The sequence below is a fragment of the Pantherophis guttatus genome, chromosome 3 (genome assembly GCF_059756535.1).
Source record: "Pantherophis guttatus breed Tessera chromosome 3, ASM5975653v1, whole genome shotgun sequence".
Taxonomy (NCBI): domain Eukaryota; kingdom Metazoa; phylum Chordata; class Lepidosauria; order Squamata; family Colubridae; genus Pantherophis; species Pantherophis guttatus.
Window position 1 is genome coordinate 17,001,254 of NC_142065.1, and position 21,839 is coordinate 17,023,092.

A 21,839-nucleotide genomic window follows, 5' to 3' on the forward strand; every position below is an offset into this window, starting at 1 on the left:
GGCGGAGGCGGGGGGATGGCGGGAGAGAGAGAGGCGACCGGAGTCCGATTCCATTGATCGGCGCGTTCCGTTCGCGCTCCGGACACCCAAAGGACCGTGGGAACGCGCCGGGGGAAGGCTCTCCCGGTCTGGCTGGCTTGGCTTGGCTGGGCTGCGCGGCTGGGTCTCAGGAGCCGAAGACGAGGTGGGCTGGGGGTGGAAGGGGTGACGCGATCCTCCCCAGTGAGTTTTGATCGCCCCGGGAACTTTTGTTCCCAAGCCCAGACGGTAAAAACAGCCTGTTCGGGCTATTTAAAGCACACGCTGGATTGGAGGTTCCAACCGGCGAGCCGGGGAGATCTCTTCTTCCAAGGCGAGACACCGTCTTTTGGGGTTTTATGGTCGCTGCCTCTGGCGGTTTTGGATTTTTTTCCCCCCTCTTCCTAAATTGCCTTCCTGCAATCTGCTTGCTCTTCCTGAACTTTGCAGATCGGAGTCCCTTTCCCCTCCAGACCCTTCCCTTCCAGCTGTCCTAAACCGTTTTGTATTAATAACTCTTTCAACCTTCCCAGATATTTATATACAACTCTCGCTCTTCTTTTACAATTATGTCGTGCTTTGCTTTAATGGAAAGAGAAGCCCTTGGTTTTTTATTATTATTATTATTATTATTATTATTATTATTTGTTCCTGAAGCTTTAGATTGAATAGGTGACAATTCTGTGGAGGTGATCGGTGAAGCCTCCTTGGCTAAAGGCAGTATATCTTTGGTGCCCAAAGATGTACTGCCTTTAGAATAGGGCTGTGAGTTTGTGAGTTGTAGCTGAGCAGGGTTGGGAACAGAGGACTAAGCTTGGCTGATGGTGAGTTTTGAAGGTCTGATCCAATAGGACTTTTTGTGAAGCTTTTCTGTCACAGTTCTGGCTCCGGAGTTGTGGAGAAAGATACTGACAAGCCAGCCCATCGTGACATGACAGAATAATTGTTTAGCCATTAAGGCATCTCACCAAGGAGTCTGGCGTATGTGTTGAGAATGCAAACTGTTATGTCCGGCAAACCAGAATTTGTGACTATAAATAGTAATCACTCTGTCTGAGAAGTAGATTACAGCTCTGTCTAGCCTGTGGAAAGACTAAGTCAGACAAAGTTAGTCCCCCCTCCCACTCCCCGCCCGGTGTGTCTGTGCCCATAAAGATAGCTAAGCAAATATATTGTCACAGAGTTCCTGATATTTAAAGGAATAACCTCAATTCTCTTTCCTGCCCACATTTGCATTTTATTCTGTTCTGCGGTCATAACAGATCTTTGCTAGGGTTCCAAAAGAAAAAAATAATTGAAAAAAGGGGGCAGGGGGAATTGGATCAGAGAAGAGCCTTTTAAACATTTGCTGTTCTGGTGATGGAGAAATTGTTTCAATTTTTAAGGCTTTCCCTCCTATCCATAACTTAGACCTGAGCTGTTGATTACAGTGAGACTTCCTATTTAGTTGGCATGTCTGACTTTGCTTGATAAGCAGAAAACTGTCCTCCAGTTCTTCCTTCCTAGCCTGTAATATTATGGACAAAAATTGCCATTCCTTGCCATTTTTAAATTATCCAACACAGTAAGGCATTGGGGAAATGCCCAGAACTGGAATATTTAAAATACTGCATCGTTGTGATGAATTTGGCTGATTGCCTCTTCTCTCCTTTTTTTCTGGTAAAAGATCTGCTGTTTAAACTCAATCGATGCAAAAAATACACGCAGTACATGGCCATACCCTCCTTATTTATGAGCCTGCCAGTTGCCCTTGATGTATCTACTACATCACAGATTCCCAGACACAGCAGGCTAATAATTATTGTGGAACAGTGTCGTCTTCTCCCCTCTGTCAGAGATGTTAGGGTACAATTATTTCTTCTTTAAAATCAGCTAATTAAAAATCAATGTCCATGGAAAATGTGATTCCTCTAAATATTGCAGCGATTAAAATGGATGTTTCTCCCCTTTGCTGCTAGATAGATAGAGTGTCCCCTTTTTTTTGGCTGCAGGTCTTTGACTGTTTACCTACCCAGAGATTCCCAACACCCGACAATATTTTCTTTGCTAATAAAAATACGTATGGAGCTTCTGTCTGCTATGTATTATACCGCCAAATGTTTGCCTCCCTTTTTTTCCAAGGCTTGTCTATATATTTTTCTTTTCCTTTCAAATTCATCACCTTTATTTTCAGTTCCTTCCTCTCAGCTAATCAGCTGTAATGATGTTTTGGCTGACACAAGGCAGTCTCGTTAATTTAGTTGTCTGCTCTTCCAAATAGACTTCATTTCTCACTCCTGATGAAGTGATACTCAGGGGATTTCGACCTGCAAGGTTAGCATTAAGACGAACAACATTCAATATGTAATATACATATAAAATGCATGCATTCTTTAGCTGTCAAGGCAGGCAGGAGTAAAATGGGAGAAGGACTCATTTTTGCAAGCTGATTTTGACATAGTCTTCTTTTTTAAAAAAATGCTTTTGAACAAATAAATTTGCCTGAATCTGTTGCAGCTTCTAGATCTATTAATTAGAGTTGGGGAATATGTGCGCTTGTGCTTATGTGTGTTTGTGTGCATTATATTTGAGGTTATTGTAAAATCTACTCCACACGTTGTTGAGATTTTTTGTTTGTTTATTTGTTTGTTTTTTTGAGAGCAAAACCCATTTCAAATTTCTGGAATCTATTTTCCAAAATTTGCCGTCAAAATGAAAAATGCCCTGAAACAATTTCCCATTGTCTGGGGCCATTCAAATATGTTGAACTATAATGCTTCTTGTAACTTTCCATCTGGGAGGGCTGATTGATATGAATTGTACTCCAAGACATAAGATAGGAATCAGATTTAGAAAGCCTGCATTAAAACACTTTTCACTGCCCAGGTTACAATAAAAGTCACGGTGGAACTACTCCATATTAAATAGGTTCTAATGAATATCACTGGAGTGCTTCACTCTCTGTATACGGATTAATACCCAAATATCAATTCCAGACATAATATGCAAATTAGAATGTACATGACTGTCATCATAATGTTGCACCATAAATATCAAAGCTGAACATGAGTGGCCGTGTCTTATGGCGTTGTTCTCCCTCTGTAACTGAGAAATGAACTTAATTTTTTTAGTTGATAGGTACTGCAAGGTGGGAATAAGAATATCCCAAAATATCAGTCCACCTTCACCCTTCCATTGAAGGACAAAATCTTCTAATAACAGACAGCAGGTGTTTCTTACTGGGAACCATTTGTCCTTTTTTCAATTTTTTGCTTGGAACTTGAATTAGGTTTACAGGATCCTCTCTTAATGTTGGCAACTAATATGGAAAACTGTTGGAAGTTTGTTTAAGATTGACTTTGGGCAAGAGCACAATACAGTATTATGTGTATTAAGTCTAATGAAAAGCTTTGGATGTTGCATGTTTAGTCTCAGTAGTATTGGCTGCAACTCAAAAGAAATTTAACCGGAAGTAAGTTTCATTAAACTCATTTCTGATTTACCAGATATGCCTATGCTTGCTTTGGGTCCAGGCACTAAATCACTGCCTTGTAATTTAAGATGACCCCTATTTGAAATGTTAAGCATTATTTGAAATAAACCCTCCTTAAAATGTTGACCTTGGTGTTTCGGTCTTTATGGTTGAAATAGTAAGCTGATATGGCACTTTTTAAAATATGCAATGAGCTTTAAAGTCTTTTCTTTGTTCTGTTTGATGTTTCAATTTATTTTTTATACTGATTTTCCCCTAGCTTAATTAATTTAGAATTACTTCCACAATAATTCTATCAATAATTGCTAAGGTTATTAAAATAACTGTTCTACCTTTAACAGTGGCAAAAGGTCACTTTAAAGCCACTTATGATTTGTTCAATAAAATGATCTAATGGCTTCAGCAGGTGGCAGGATTGGCTGACCTCATCTGAGCTATGAAGCTAAGCAGAGTTAGGCCTGGCTATTCATTGGATGGGATACTGCCAGAGACCATTCCATCCTGGAAGAAGACAATGGCCATGTTCTTCCATGCAGTCCCCATATTGTGGCCAAGGAAAATGGATGGACACATTGATGCAGTCAACCTCTGTTGAAAAGGAGACTTTACAATCTAATAGTGGCATTCACAAAATACACTAAACCCAAGTGAGCAAAACATAGTTGCTATGTTGAGATAAATAACAGTCCCCGAATTATGGTGCAAGATGACAAATCTGATTCCCACAATATTCTATGATAATGGCAAGTTTCTCACAGCATGTTGTAGCATGAACTGTCCAATCCTTTTCACCACCTGGTCTGTTGTATGAACACAGTTAATATATGTTAAGGGATCATTGAGCCACATCAGCATCATACATATATACATACATAAATATACACACACATACATACATACTGTGTTTCCCCGAAAATAAGACCCTGTCTTATATTTTTTTGAACCCCGAAATAAGCGCTTGGCCTTATTTTCAGGGAGATCTTATTTGGGGGCACATGGAGCAAGATGGGGCTCCTCTTGCCATCTTACCTGATGGTTCCAGCTCTGTCTCCCTAACCCTAACCAGAGGAAATGGTGGGGACCGGCTGCACATGTGGTTAAATAATTTTGGGGAGGGCTTTTTGGGGGGGGCTTATTTCCAAGGGGGCTAATTTTAGCGCATGTACTCAAAAGCCTGATTGGTCTTATTATCAGGGATGTCTTATTTTCAGGGAAACAGGGTACATACATACATACATTGAGAGAGGGAGGGAGGGAGGGAGAGATAAAGAAAGAGAGAGGGAGAGAAACGGGTGGGAAGAGAGACAGGTAGGTGGCACAAATATAGACATGGACACATAGAGAAAGAAGTGGAAATCTCTTTCAGTTTTTGCTGAAATCCTGACTTCAAATCTGGAAGTCAGTGGTGGGGAAAGAGGATTCTACAATGCTCTAATAAATATCTCCTTTTTAAAGGGTTAACCTCACTGTGTGTGCTTGAATCCACATGTAGGTTAATTGGGAAAAGAGGGGTTCAGAGCGGCTTTCATTTCATTTTAGCACCTGCAGACAGGAATTAGCCAGCTTCCCTTTTGCCTTCTTGAATGAGTCTTAAACAGAGTCTCTTTTTCCACCACCCCCTCCTCCCTTTCCAAGTTCAAAGTCTTGACTACTGTACAGACCGGCAAGTACTCTGACCCAGTGTAACAACTGTTCATTGTGTGACGCTTTCCTAGGCAGCCAGACATCTCTGATGTGGTCCTAATCAGTCAGACAAAGTGAAATGAGGTCAAGAGAGTGCATGCTATTGGCAGTGTCTGGAAATAACAAATAGTTCACAATGGTAGATTAAGGCCATGTCTTTCTTCCATCCAGCCAGGCTTCTGATGGTTCCTAGGAATAATTAATTCTATGTACTGACTCCATTCCTTTTCTCTGGGGATTTATGTGTGCAAGCTTTCTTAAAAAAGGGCAGGTTTTTTTTTTTTTTTCAATTGGATAAAGTTATATTTCAGCAGAGGTACGCGTGCCTGAAAAATAGCTGTTGGTAGATTCTTTTCGTAGAAAAGTTTAATTCATTAACCACTTTGCTTTCCTGCTTATTTCCTTGATGGGTCTGTTTAGTTCATTTTGGTGGTTTTGAAGGTATCGGCCAAATAATTAAGATTCCGTTAACGAAAGATTGTCCTTTTAGAAGATTCATAACAGAGAAGTTAGATGCATGTGTTACATTAAATTATAATTTCTTTAACCATGGGTGGATGAAGAAATTGTAGTAGCTGGTTAATTAGTTGTATGGATGCAATTTCTAGGTTTTCACCTGCTCTATTTAAGAGTCTTGTGCAGAAACAGTTCATTTTACTACTTATTGCTGCCTAAGGTTGTCGAGCAGTGGATTCGCAATAATATGAGAAGCCACAACTGCCCCAGATCATGGCTACACGGATTATGGATACAGATAGTCTTCTGCTATTTTTATCTCACAATCCTAAACTTCCCAGATTTTATTTGCTCTTCCATTGGTCCATGAACCACAGTCCCAATCTCAATTTCTCTTGATTTTCATGTTGAACACCATTCAAAGCATAATTCCACACTGTAATATGACTTGTTTATTTTTTTATTTAAACTGATATGTAAAAGGCGCCGAAGTTTGTAAACAAAGGATTTGTAGTTTTGGATTGCATAAACGAGGACATCACCTTGTTACCTTGGTATTGCCATATCGGGATTATACCACAGCTTTATCTGCTCTTCAAATGTTTATCTTTAGCATGTAGTTGTTTTTTCTCTTAATCACTTATCCCGCCTTCCTAACGTTCTCCTCAATCATCCATGAGACTCTCCCAGATATTAAATTATTTTAATATCTCTTCAGAGACCTTCTCTTTCAAGCCACCTTCTGCCCAGCTCTTCTGTCCAAATGACTCCTTCTGGTTTTTCTTTCATGTTTTTGGGCTGTTTCTTTTGTAACTCCTTTGTCCAGTTTTTCACTTCATCCCAGAACTTGAGAAGCTGCACCGCATGTAGGTCCATTCTATGAGCAATTAAAACATTCTCTTCAGAGGTGCTATTCAGCAGGTTCTGACAGGTCCTGGAGAATCGGTAGCGGAAATTTTGAGTAGTTCGGAGAATCGGCAAATACCACCTCTGGCTGGCCCCAGAGTGGGGTGGGAATGGGGATTTTGCAGTATCCTTCCCCTGGAGTAGGGTTGGAATGAGGCATGGCAGTATCCTTCCCCTGCCACGCCCACCAAGCCACACCACGCCCACCAAGCCATGTCCACAGAACCGGTAGTAAAAAAATTCCACCACTGATTCTGTTCCTCTGTAGCCATGAAACCAATCTATGCTGAAGACAGAATTGAATGCAAGTTGGCCTTTTTTAACTGTAGTAGAAGGAGCTGCCTATTCATCTTCCAAGAATTTAAAACAAAGGCCAAAACCCCAAGGAACACATTGTGTTTTAAAGCAATGTGCCAATGAATTCTCTATAAAGGATAGTTCAGACTGGTTTCTTTTTAAAGCTTGGATGGAAGATTCTGGTACTGTTGGGGGAGAAATTGGAATGAAAACTTCCTATCCTTTCCACATGGCGGAAAGAAACCCAGCTAACACCAATTCTGTTTGTTTTTGCACCAAGTTGAGTTTGTTTCAAGTCAGGTCTTCACAGTCCAATGACTTTTTATAACTGCGGTTATCTACATAGAAAATCATGTTTGTATTCCTCTAGGGAACATATTTAATCATCAGGTATCTGTCTGGAACAGTTGGAGCTTCCAAATTGGCAGCATTTCTATATAAAAATGTTAATTTCTTCCTCAAAACTTCAAACAGTGTTTTTATACATTGCTACTCTCTGCTTCACATTGATTAGCAGAAAACAGCCAGTTAGGACGTTGTTAATCTGAGTGATCTGTCTAGATAAATAGGTCCTGAGTGCTTTTTAGAAAGAACATGTACATTAAAAACCCCTTTGTTGATATGTGCAAGATTAGAAATATTCCCTGAATGGAATATTCCCTGAATGGGCTTCTAAATATACGTGAACTAACGATATTGAGTTGGCAGCAATTTAGACTTCCCTGAAATCTATGGGGAATTGCGGAAGATAACAGTTGGGTCAACACTGAATCCCGTTAGAGACACTTACAGTGTGGAAGTCAAAAGATAACTCAGTGTTACTGAAAATAGTTGTGTTCAGGAATTGGAAGGATTCCAACCTGTGCCACAAATTCGCATACAAATACAGATCCTTAATGGGCCTTCAACTTGTAATGTGGATTGATTCCAATATTAAGAGGGTAACTTTCACTTTATATTTTTGTACTTGTTTGAATCTTTCAATGCTAAAATTAGCCACTAGTCTTGGAGTAAGTCTTCATTTGGAAGGAACTGACTTCACACTGTGTTTGAAGGCCAGCTCAAAATAAGCAGGGTTGAATCCCTATTGTTAATTGATCCCCAGAACTGATCATGAGGCCAAGCACAGGAGCAACTGAAAAAGTATTGCAAGACCAAAAAAAATATGTGGTTTCCTTTAGGATTTTAGAAATAGTAGGAACAAGGTCTGCTAATCTTCACTGCCCTGGTAAATCAGCTGCTCGCACTATTGTAAGCATAGCTAATTACCCATTGCCCAGTAAATGGTTGTTTGTATTCTCAACCAAGATGGCATTTTTGATAGGATTATCTCAGAAGGTTAACCCAACAAGGCAGCGTTTGTCTTCCTGAATCCTTCACAAATCCACTCAGGAAATGAAGTGCATTGACTCTAAAACCCACAATTTAGTAACCCATTACTGAGGCTCTCTTTGTTCTCTGTTCATTGTTCGTGTTGGGTTTTCCTTTGCAAAAATCATGATCACACTTTTATGCCCTCAGTTTTCAGCATAGAATATAGGAAGCTGGCTTGCATAAGGTCAGGTAACAGGCATAGATTGTCTGGTGCCTTCCATCAGCCTTAGCTAACAACAATTACACAAAAGTTGCCCATCCAAAAAATCAGGAGAGAAAACTTAAGGTCACAACACCAAGGAAATGTCATTACAGTGATCCTGCAATCAAACCTTCTTAGTGATGGCTTTCTACCCTTGGAAAAGCCTATCCCCCAAATATTTAAATCATCCCCTCATTAAGTTTTCAAATAGACATTATCCAGTCTAAGGAATCTTCTTTTTGAATTATCAAGAATTCTTGAACAGAGGATACCTGATCCTTTTTTTCTGAAGATGTTAAGAATTGATCATTGGACCACTGGGTAGAAGATTGGACTCAAGAGCCTTGAATGGGTCTTGTCAGCTCTGATTTTATTCACTTCTACTTTCAGCTTCTAAACTCTACCCAGGGTATTTTCATTGCCAAAATTAAAAGGGAATTAAAGCAATATCCGGGGTTCTTTTTTTCCTTACATCAAAAGCATAAATTGATCTTGAACCTCTAAAATGAAGGATCGTCCTATGTTCATTTATGCTCTTTTTTTTTTCCCAACAGAAAGCAAAAGTGGCTCCTATATTTATGTAAATCAGATATAATTACTTAAGGTGCTAAAGCTGTATGAGTGTGTTTGAAATTTCTAGCATGCTTCACAAAGAATATTTTTATGTTTTAGAAACATTGAAACTCCTGCTTTGAGGATCCTAAGCATTATGGTTGATTATAAGGATGATTATGGAGGATGATTAAGAGCCTGTGGTGTCACAGTGGTTAGAATGCAGTATTGCAGAGTAACTCTGCGTTCCCACTGCCAGGAGTTTGATCCTGATCGGCTCAAGGTTGAATCATCAAGTTGATAAAGTGAGGACCCAGATTGTTGGGGACAATATGCTGACTCCGTAAACCACTTAGAGAGGGCTGTAAAGCACTGTGAAGCGGTATATAAGTCCAAGTGCTATTGCTATTGCTATTACATGCCATCAAGTCATTGTTGACTCTTTAGTAACCAACCACATTGGTAGTTTTTCTCCATGATGACCTGCCACTATCTGATCCTACAGCTCTTCCAACAGCACACTTATCACTACTGTTGGGAACTGTATAAAACTTTGACTTCTATTGTCTGTGTTGATAACAATTGCCAATGCAGGTAGTTCTCAATTTACAACTGTTCATTTAGTGATGGTTCAAAGGTACAACGGCACTGGGAAAAAATGACTTATGACCATTTTTCACACTTACGACCGTTGAATCATGCCTGTGGTCACATGATCAAAATTCAGATGCTTGGCAAATGACTCATATTTATGACAATTGTAGTGTCCGAGGGTGATGTGATTCCCTTTTGGGACCTTTTGACAAGCAAAGTCAATGGGGAAACCAGATTCGCTTAACAACCGTTAACAAATGCAGTGATTCACTTAACAACAATGACAAGAAAAGTCATAAAATGGGGCAAAGCTCACTTAACAAATGCTTCACTTAGCAACGTAAATTTTGGGCTCAATTGTGGTCATAAGTCGAGGACTACCTATATTCCCAGACGTTAAACCAGAATGATAAGAGTTTTATAAGTTAGCTCTGCAAGAAAACAGATCTTCTAGATCCAGATACTCTTAACATTTAAATGTAAACAAGTTTACATAGTAGTTGGGTTTTTTTTTTTTTTGAAAGAGTGCTTTGGTTTCTCATAAATTGCACTGATCTATGAAAGCAAAAGCAGACTGTCCAGTGAAGGTTACATTATTAATTTGCTTTGTGTGACAAATTGCCTTAGGTCATACTATGGCATTACATACAGGATCTTTTCTTATTGGATAACGAATCATTGACTAATGCAGGGGTCTCCAACCTTGGCAACTTTAAGACTTGTGGACTTCAACTCCCAGAATTCCTCAGCCAGCTTTTTTTTTTTTTTTTTTTTTTGCCGGCTGAGGAATTCTGGGAGTTGAAGTCCACAAGTCTTAAAGTTGGCAAGATTGGAGACCTCTGCATTAGTGTGCACTTAGAATGGATTAACTCTGCATTTTCTTTAAGCATCATCATTATTAAACTTAGTTACTTACATGACATGATTTTTGCATGATGACTGCAGCTGTGGGGCTGAGAAAATGAGTCTATCACAAAGGATGTAGTGAAGGGTAGCATCTATAAATTTCTTCTATTTAATTTCAGGTTGTAGTAGCCCAGGAACTCTATGAAATGGATACTTTGGTGGGCAGCATTTGTAAGAAGGGTGACACGTCCCTACTGCATCCCTACTAATTTATTAAGAGTTCTATCTGTTACACTGAATCGGAAGGCCAATTAATATACACCGGTTGGTATTTCAAACAGTAGTTAGCAAGTGACGTGCGAACTGACAATATTCTTACAATGAAAGAGGAGCCAAAATCCTCTGCCTAAAGCATCTTGTTTCTCAGAGCAGCCACCTAGATGTCTTTCAGAAACCCACAAGGAGGATGTGACCCAGGGGTGGGTTCTAAAATTTTTTACTACCATTTCTGTGGCCGTGGCTTATTTTGTGGGCATGGCTTGGTGGTGGGGGTAATGTGACTGGGCAGGTGTGGCCAACCCTTTTTTTTTTTTTTTTTTTTTACTTTTAAAAGCATTTTTTCTACAACCTTAAGGGGTTACAGAAAAAAAATGCTTTTAAAAGCCTCTGGCGATCAGGCAACTCAGCTGGGATCACCAGAGGCTTTTAAAGGCATTTTTTTCCCTACAACCTCTTTGGCTGAAGAAGTTGTAGAAAAAGTGCTTTTAAAAGCCTCTGAGATCCCAGCTGAGCTGCGCGATCATCAGAGGCTTCTTTTTACTTTTAAAAGCATTTTTTCAGCCGAAGAGGTTGTAGAAAAAATGCTTTTAAAAATAAAATTTAAAAAAGCCTCTAATGAGGTGGGCAGGGTAAGCAAGCGGTGACCAGGCCAGGGACCAGTTCGGGGGCGTGGCCAGCCAATGTTATTACCAGTTCTCCGAACTACTACAAATTTTTATTACCGGTTCTTGTGAACCGGTGCGAACCGGGAGCAACCCACCACTGATGTGATCCTAATATTCCCCACTACCCACTTTTTTTCTGCTGTTGCTCAAACACCTGGGAAATTTATACAGCCATTATAGCAGATAACCATTGATAGGTCTCTCCTCCATTAATCTGTGTTTTCTTTTTCCCATCCACCATATATCCTATTGCAATAGATTTTGTAACGCAGAGGTTAATTCTTCTTCTTCTTCTTTTACTTTACCTTCAGTCAACCAGATCAATTTCTTGGCTGGGTCCAGGGTGGGCTTCAAAAATTTTAGCAATGGGTTCTCTGCCCGGTTGCTGGGTGGGCGTGGCCTAGTCTGCCTCCTGCACATGGGGGAGGGCTTTTTGCCCTCTCTGGGCTCCGGAGGCTTTCCTTGAGCTTCCAGAAGGGCGAAAACGGCCTCCCCAGGCTCCAGAGGCCCTCTGAACTTCCAGTAGGCCCATTTTTTGCCCTCTCCGAGCCTCTGTGCACACCCTGCACTTACCTGCATCCAAAACGGGCCATGAGGGGACTCCTGGGAGGGGCAAGATGGGTTGAGTGGGGCCAGCCAGGAATGGATTTTGGGGGTTCTCCGAACTGCACAGAATTTTGGCTAGAGGTTCTCTCTAACCCCTGCGAACCCTCAGCAGCTCACCCCTGCCTGTGTCCCCTTTTAAGTTTCTGTACACTGTGCAAGATTTATAAAACTCTAACAAAATCTACTTTGGTTGCTCTTCATCCGTTAAGTTTGGGTTTGGGTTTGGGTTTGGGTTTGGTTTACTCCAATGTTTAATTCGGCATCTTAAATCATTTTAGTTACTTCCCCCTGGGTGATTTCTTTATTTTATTTTTTTCTTTTCCTTCAAAAGAAGGATGCTGTACTGTACTCCTCAGCTGCCTATATCTTCCAGGTTTCAGGTTTTGTTCTACTGCTTCCTGGCCCAACATACAAAGGACTTCTAGTAATAAATCTGCAGCTCATGAATCAACTTTACTTAGCGTTATGCAAAGGGCATGAGTAATTTCTTTGTTCTCTTCATTTCCCCCTCCCCTGTCAGCTTTGCAATTGGTATCTATAGAAGGCCAAAGGTATAGCTTTATGGAAAGCATGAGTCATCCATTGGGTCTGTCTGTCAACTAGTTATCTTTCAGTCATTCTGCAGAGCTGCCACTAGCCAAGAATGAATCATACATGGCTAAGTGCACAAACAGACAGGATCATGTTCATCTGCAGAAACTTTTCAAATCTATTTATGGTGACGGGAAAAGAGGTGGGTGTATGAAGGGTGGTGGAACGGGTGCCATTCACCATGGTGAATAAACCAGTTGGGTAATGCTAACCGTTATATAAACGCATCTTTCTGGGCGTTGCTCAATGCTTTTGTGTCCATTAATCTTTAATCTGTTTTAAAGTAGGCTAAGTCTCTTTGATGTTAAGGTAGCTGAACCTTTTCATTTTGGGATGCTCGTGGTGATGTTGGCTGATTGGAAAAGAAAAAAAAAATCTGTTCCAATTCGGAAATACCTGCTGGCGTCATTTGTGTGTAAAGATGTGTCATTTCCCAAGCAGTAATGTACTTGTCTATGTTGGAACCCAAAGACTGATACAGCCAGTGGGTGAAATATATTTTTACTACCGGTTCTGTGGGCGTGGTGTGGCTTGGTGGGCGTGGCAGTGGAAGGATACGGCAAAATCTCCATTCCCTCCCCACTCTGGGGGAAGGATACTGCAAAATCTCCATTCCCACCCCACTCTGGGGCCAGCCAGAGGTGGTATTTGCCCGTTCTCCAAACTACTCAAAATTTCCGCTACCAGTTCTCCAGAACCTGTCAGAACTTGCTGAATAGCACCCCTGGATGCAGCCCCTTATACATCTCACCCAAACATCCCGAACATGCTGTGTCCATAGCCGCCATAAACTGGAGGCATGAGAAGAGCATTAGCTGTGTGAAACCGTGCATAGATAAGCCTTCTCCTTGCACTCTGAATGTGAGTGCACATTTATTCCCTCTTATTAAGCAACAGAGACATGATCTGGGTGAAATGAAACCAATTTAAAATAAAGCACTTCCTCTGTTGAAGAATGTCTAGAAATAGATTTCTGGCCCTTCTATAAGGCTGCAAATTTATACTGAAAGTAATGGAGGGTTTTGCTGGAAAAAAAACGGGGAAGTAAGTTTTTTTCTTGCCGGAATCTTGGTTCACAGCTTCTATCTACAGCCATTGGAGAAGTGGTTGTTTTGGGTTGGAGAACTTCCTTGGAATTTGCAAAAAGCATGATGTGAATGCTACCACAACATGGCTTGCTCTAGTAGTTGTGGTGAGTCAAACAATTTAGCAGAAAGCAACCTGATGAATTTGTTCCCACAATTTCTCTGAGATGCTATCTATTTCTCCAACTTATTTTTTTCTTCTCTTTTTCTTTTTCTGATCAGTTCAGTCCATTTCTAAAACAAAAGTACTGGGCTGCAATTGTACATCACTTTCCTTTTCGGAGACTGTCTGTGGAAATGTGCATGGGCTCAGAAGCAATCTTGTAGAGAAAGATACTACCATATTACCCCCCCAAATAAGACCAGGTCTTATATTAATTTTTTGCTCCAAAAGGCGCATTATGGCTTATTTTCCAGTTAGGTCTTACTTTCGGGGAAACATGGTACTAAATCCGTCCATCTGCTGATGATCTTAACTGTGGCTTATTTTTGGGGTAGGGCTTATATTACAAGCATCCTGAAAAATTATCCTGGGGCTTATTTTCTGGTTGGGTCTTATTTTTGGGGAAACAGGGTAGAGGCTGATGCTTAAGTATTATAAATAATTATATCTGTCTGTGTGTGTATATATACATATATACATATATACATACATACATACATGTATGTATGTATGTATTTCTCTTTAGCCAGGTTCTTCCTATGTAAACCAAGAGCAGGGAGCAGGGAGCTTGCTGGCTGCTGGGGAAAAAAAGCCTAGAAACTAGTGGATTGGGATTTCACTGAACTAGGGCTGCAGAAAAATCTTGGTTTACGTAGGAAGAACCTGGCGAAAGAGAAATACACATAAAGACCTACGAAAAGATATATATATATATATATATATATATATATATATATATATATATATATATTCAGATATAATTATTCCAGATGCCTATTTCTCTCTCTCTCACTATATGTATATGTATATGTATATGTATATAATTTTCTATCGAAGCACCTGGTCTACCCCAGTATGTGGGAGGGAGCATATTGCTTCCCTTTCACCTTTGAACTCCGATCCAGGAGCCCTCAAGCAGTCGCATTCACGACAAACCATTTTATACCAAATTTATATTTCACTGATAAAGAAATAAAGGGAGACTAGTATAGATCTATTTCAAGCTATTTAGCTCTCATCAGCTAGCGATACCCTTACTCAGATTCGAACTTGGGCTGCCTGCATATTAGGCAGTTGTATTAACCTCTGAGCCACATGTTCTCCCTTGAGAACATGAGCTTGAGCCAGGGAGAGATTAAGCCAGGTGAGAGATATATTGTGTTTCCCCGAAAATAAGACCCTGTCTTATATTTTTTTGAACCCTTAGATTAGGTGTCAGGGGACTTTGCCACTCACAGACATCATGTTGCCAATTTCTACAGTGGAAGCATAGGAATCAAGACGTATGGTCAGGATGATAGCCACAGCACTGTATACTGCCCCATAATGTTTTGCAGCACTCTCTGGACAATTTACAATGTAGAAGCATCAGTCGCATATTGCCCCCAACAATCTAGGTCCTCAAAAGGCGTAAGACCATAAGACTTCCTCTCTGTTCAGCTCACCGAGACCGTTTCTTTCAAATGTGTCCATACATTTTGTAACAATGCTAAAAACACAGACTGGTCCTTGCCTTAAAAAATGGACGATTATGAAAACCCTATTTATGATAAAAAGGACAGCAGGATGCAGGGAGGCAGTAGACGAGGCTGTTCTGCTTTGCAAAGCATATTTGCTTTGTTTTCCAAAGGCCTTTGAAGTATGTTTGTGTCATTATTGCTTTAGGCAGGTCAGGATGTCTACATTTTCCCTGACTATCTGTCTAGGAATTTTTACTGAAGTCTCCTACAAAGTGCATAGTCTATGAACAGAATTCATATCTGAATGTTTCTAAAAGAGAGAGAGATAATTTTGTTCTTTTGATTAAATTATTGTCATTATTCTTCACTTAGGATTGAAATGAAAGTCTTTTTTGGGAAAGAGTGAAAATTTATCCCTTTGAGGGGTGTTGTGTGTGTGTGTTTGTGAGTTTCACTGAAATATGAGTAAACAAGGGGTGAAATCAGCAGGATCTGACAGGTTCTGGAGAACCGTTAGCGGAAATTTTAAGCAGTTCAGAGAACCGGTAGCGGAAATTTTAAGCAGTTCAGAGAACCAGTAGCAGAAATTTTGAGTAGTTTGGAGAACTGGCAAATACCAACTCTGGCTGGCCCCAGAGTGGGGTGGGAATAGAGATTTTGCAATGTCCTTCTCCCAGGAGTGGGGAGGGAATGGAGATTTTGCAGTATCCTTTCCCTGCCACGCCCACCAAGCCACGCCCACAGACCGGTAGTAACAAAATTTGGATATCACCACTGGAGTAAACCCCTCATCACCTGCTTCAAACATATTTTTCTATATTGGGTTTTAAGGTGGTTGCCTAACTTTGGAAAAAGTGAAGAGGAAGTCGGCAAACTGTTGCATCTTTGGAAAGCACCTTTGGGAAAACCATGAGCTGGATGACTGAACATTCCTATAGACATATTGCATCTCTGAAAAATCCATATGAAACTTAAGATTAGGTTAGAATATACCATAAGATACTAAATTTTAATTTCACTGTCATTATATCCCGGTGGTCAATATTTTGTGCTGAAATTTAATTTCTTCATAACAAAAGGTTTCTGTTAGGAAATAACAGAATAATAACTTCTTCCAATTTCTGGCTGTTTTGTTGAGACTTTCCTGGCTGTACAAGTAGCCCTTGACTTACAACAGTTTGTTTAGTGACAGTTCAAACTTACGATGGCACTGAAAAAAGTGACTTGCAATCATTTTTCTCACTTACAACCGTTGTCGTAATGAGTTTCTTTGATATGCTGTGCCTTACTTTGACCCAGGCAGGTTATTCAACAAAATACAAGTAGTCTTTGACTTACAACTTTTGTTTAACGACTGCTCAAAATTATAACAGCACTGAAAAAAGTGACCATTTTTCACACTTACGACCGTTGCAGCACAATCAAAATTTGGGCACTTGGTAACTGATGTGTATTTATCTTAGTTGCAGTGCCTCGGGGTCATGCAATCCCCTTTTGCAACCTTCAGACAAGCAAAGACAATGAGGAAGCCAGACCATGTTACTAACTTAAAAACTTCAGTGATCCACTTAACAAATGCGGCAAGGAAAGTAATTGAATTTTAATTTAATTAATTTAATTTGATTTGTATGCTGCCCTATCTCCATAGGACTCAGGGCGGCTGACAACAATTAAGAAATACAATCCCAATCCAATAAAAACATGTTAAAAATACATATTAAACCCATAAAACACATGAAAAATAATCAAAACCCCATCAGTCCAGGCCAGGCAATTTGAACAGCCATGTTTTTAGTTCGCGGCGGAAAGTGTGAAGGTCAGGGGCCAACCTGAGCCCCAGGGGGAGTTGATTTCCAAGGGTGGGTGCTCCCACAGAGAAAGCTCTACCTCTGGGGGTCGCCAGCCGACATTGTCTAGCCGACGGCACCCTGAGTGGGCCCTCCCTGTGAGAACGCACCGGGCGATGGGAAGCTGTTGCTGGTTGCAGATGGCCCGAGAGATATCCTGGGCCTAAGCCATGTAGGGCTTTATAGGTCATCACCAGCACCTTGAATCTCACCCGGAGGGCAACCGGCAGCCAATGTAAGTCGCACAGGAGAGGTGTAATCTGGGAGTATCGGGACCCTTCCATCACAATCCACGCGGCCGCATTCTGTACCAGCTGAAGCCTCCGAGTGGTCCTCAAGGGCAGCCCCAAGTAGAGAGCATTGCAGTAGTCAACACGGGAGGTGACTACACATGAGTAACTGTGCGTAGGGCATCCCAGTCCAAATACGGGCGCAACTGGTGCACCACATGAACCTGGGCAAATGCCCCCCTGGTCACAGTTGTTATATGATCTTCTAAGCTCAACCGTGAGTCCAGGAGGAGTAAAGTAAAATGTGGCAAAACTTCCGTAACAAATTTCTCACTTAACAACATAAATTTTGGGCTCAATTGTGGTTGTAAATTGAGGACTAGCTGTATTAATATATTTCACTTGGGCGGCCAGATGCTTTTTCTTAGTTTTCCATTAAAATATCATCTGAAGAACATCAATGGCCAGCCAAAATGCCATATTTTTAAATCAAGATGGGGCTCTTTGCGGCTTAGAAATCAGGATACTTTATAGTGTTTATAAGGAAACATTTTCTGATCCAGTTATGGGAAAATAAGTCTTCCTGCTTTAGAATAAATAAAATGGTAAATCATTTGAGTCAAGTGAAGGCTCCAACTTCTTCTAGTACCGTGATGGCGAACCTATGGCACGTATGCTGGAAGTGGCACATGGAGCCATCTCTCAGGGCACACCAGCCATTGCATGTTGCTCTTCCGGTTTCTGGCACTTGAAACCAGAAGAGCAGCTCCTGGGTGTGCATGCGCGTGCCGGAAAGCTGAGCTTCCAGTTTCTGGCGTGCATGCACACCAGAGACCGGAAGACTAGATGACTGGCACGCATGCACACGCCAGAAACTGGAAGCTCAGCTGCTCTTTTGGTTTCTAGTGCTCCCCTGTGCGCGAAGAACCCAGAAGAGCAACGGGCGATGGCTGGCGTGCCCGGAGAGATGGCTCTGTGTGCCACTTCCGGCACACGTGCCATAGGTTTGCCACCAGAACTGCTCTTCCGGTTTCCGGTGCTCCCACATGTGTGCGTTGGGGAGCTGCTCTTTTGGTTTCTGGTGTCATCCCCCCTGCCCGCGCGCTCCCGTTTCGGCACTCGGTGCCAAAAAAGTTCGCCAACACTGTTCTAGTACTTCCAGAAGAACTTGTACATTCATAGCTCTATTGGTCTGGCCCTCTAGGACAATTCCAGTTTCTCATATGACCCCTTGGGAAAATGAATTGCCCATTCCTGTCCCAGAACTGGTTAGGAGTTTCTCATTCTGCTTCACCTGTCTGGGCATTATAAAAACTCACTCCTGGCTAATGGTCCCTCTTCCCTTAAAGCTAAATTAGCTTTTTTTAAAAACCCGCAAACCCTCTCAGTGTCTCGCAAGCCCAAAGAGGACCATGGCTCATCATTTCTTGCCTTGTAGGGTTGTCTGGAGAAGAAAAGCGTTGCTTGAGAAAGGAGAATGCAGTCTGGTTTCTACTTATAATATTCCTGTGAAGAGAGACAGGAGGATACATGCATACAAAAATAAATCAAGCACTGCTGTTAAGTAGACTATAAGTGTAAAATTAAAGGGATTTTTCCCCCTCCAAAGCAATTTCCATGGGTTCCTTAGGCAGTCTGCCATGCAGCTGTGTTAACAAGGCCACATCTGCTTAACTTTTTAGTTAACACATGGATGCTCTGTGCCACCAGATTTTTTTCTTTTTTCTTTTTTGAACCAAATAAAGGAGTAATCTAACATGAGGTAAATTATTAGATCTTGGATATCTCGGGCTGCTGCAAATTCTGTAGAAGCCAACTTCACAGTAAAACCCATTGGGATATGCTTTCAACCAAACGTGGAAAACCAGACTTACTCAATTACCAATCAGCAAAACACAGTATTAAAATAGCTGGAAATTAATTAAGTGGCTGTTTAATTATTCAGACTTAAAATGTCTGCAGCCACCATTTAGTAGTTACTAGAGGCATGCAGTCCTTACAAATGTTTTTTTCCCCCCAGTAGTGGAAGTATACTTTTGACATTAACTTTAAACCATCTTTAGTCTTTTAATTTCCAACAGTTTGGACATATCTATTAGTTTATATCAGTAATTCAGTTGTGGCTTCAATGTCTGTACTCATAATCCTGTATATTCTTTCTTCATTTCCTAGGTTTGGCCTCATACAAATATTTTTTGCAAATTTTTCTAATTAGTCATTCTTCTCCCAAAGACTCTTACTGTTTGGTTAGGAAAGGAACATGTTCATTTTCTTCATTTTCTTTTAATTATTTTCCAAACCCGATTCCAGGCCAGCTAAGTGTCCTACTACAAAAATGTTACATCTTTTTTCATTTTCTGTTATTTCTTTTTGATAACAATCTAAATCTATTTTAAATAAAATACTGATATCACATCAAACCTCTTTTATGTTCTGGTGGTTTTTCATGACTGAATTTCACCTGCAATTGCTGTGTCTTTGTCTCATGGTGACTTATATTTGGGCCTCCTCTGAAGCTGTCCTAGATCTCTATGGGATGGGGTGATTGAGTTTTGACTTCTTTCTTGACTTATTCAAAAGAATAAAACAGGCTTTTAATTGTTGCTTTCATCTGTAAACCTCATTAATCAAAAAGTTTAACAAATATGTGGTGTTTAGACTTATTTCCTTATTCCCCACCAAGTTCCATCGCAATTGTCTCAGTTTCATTTCCTAAGTGTTCAGCAGCAGATTGGCCATCATACAGATATTTCAAAATCCATGTTGTATTTCTATTAATGTATTGTACGTTATAGACCAGTGTTTCTTAGCCTTAGCAATTGTAAGATGTTTGGAAGCTGGGAGATTTCTGGGAATAGCAGTCCACACATCTTAAAGTTGTCCAGGTTGAGAAACATAAATAACAGAATTAACTTCCACCGTAAACCTGTGCTCTTAACACACATAGAATTTGGATAAAGAGTTGGTGAGGTACCCATCTTTGCCCTTAATTCAGTTTGCAACTGAATCTGTGAGTAACTGTTGCCATTGCAAAGTTTAACAAATTGTTTCTCCTTTGAGGAATAGGTCACCAAGGGCAAGGAATGGTAATACACTTGTTGGCATTGATCTCAGTGATCTGTTTTTCAATTTCCTTTCCTTCCCCGTGATAAATGGTCTGAGATGTTGAATTTAAATAAAGGTTTATCAGATGAGGGCAGGCTAATGTTAACATGGTGACTAGTGGAAAGTTCAGGTTTTGTGACCTCCAAGAGAGCTCCATATGGGGAAATCTTATTTATACAGTTTGTCCCCAAATTGTCAATGCAAACTAGGCTGACTTTAAGATGGCAATTTTTCTGAGAGAGGAAACAAAAAAATAAATTAAAAAAAAAATCAACATTTCTGGAGGCCAGGCTTATCCTTCACTGAACACCGATGAACCATTTGTCCAAAAAACAGAGTGCTTGTGTTTTTATATTGTGTTGTTCAAAGTGATCCATCTTTGGAGGCTTTCTCTGTATGCAGCTTGTTTTTACAAGTTGCATGTTTTTTATCGTGGGGTGGGCAAACCTGGCTTTATCCAGGATGGTGTTTCTCTAGAGCAGGGTTTCTTTTTTCTCTCGGGACTTCCTCCTCCTTTTAAAACTTATGGAGAATCCCAACAGGGCTTTCGTTTATGTGGCTTATATTTATGGATATTTACCATATTAAAAATGGACGCATTTGGTGCCGCTACAGCTTCTCGTGATCATTTGTGTGGGATTTTAATATTGTATAATTTGTAACGAAGGCTGACCAATAGGTTTTGATTTTGAGGACACCTGAAGTCTTTGTGGGGGGGGGGTCACAGGGTCATATTTTAAGAAACACTGCTCACTAGCAAGCTGTGTATCTGTGCAACATATAAAAATCAGGAACTGGGAGTTAAGTATTTCAATGTGCTTTTCATAGCATAACACATGATTTGTTGGGATCCTGTGGCCCAGGTATATTTTCTCCCTCAAAGGAGAGTCTTCATAGTAGACCAGTCCAATAAAGCATTCTGTCCAATAAAGCATTACCTAGCACTGATGGTGTTACCTAGTGAGGGTAATGAAACTTCGGCAAGAAAACAAGCAAGTTTAGAAAGCACCAAGGACAGGGGTGGGCTGCTGGAGGTTCGCAGAGATTTGGGAGAACCTCTAGCTAAGATTCTGTGCAGTTCGGAGAACCCCCAAATCCCACCCCTGCCCACCCCACCCCTCCCAGGAGTCCCCATGCGGCCCATTTTGGATGCAGGTAAGTGCAGGGCGCACGCAGAGGCTTGGGGAGGGTGAAAAACCAGCCTACCAGAAGTTCAGGAAGGCTGAAAATGGGCCCATTTCCGGCCTCCAGAGGGCCTCCGGAGCCTCCAGAGGGCCTCCGGAGCCTGGGGAAGCCGTTTTCACCCTCCCAGAGGTTCCGGAGCCCAGGGAGGGCAAAAAGCCCCCCCCCCCTACCGTGGTGTAGGAGGCTGACTAGGCCACGCCCACCATGGCCACCCCCACTCAGC

The 21,839-nt window shown here is 41.0% G+C and overlaps 1 protein-coding gene across 2 annotated transcripts in view; it reads left to right on the top strand.

The window, feature by feature from the left end:
• Positions 1–21,839, top strand: part of PMEPA1 (prostate transmembrane protein, androgen induced 1) — an 82,875-nt gene that overhangs the window by 1,713 nt on the left and 59,323 nt on the right. The window lies entirely within an intron of this gene.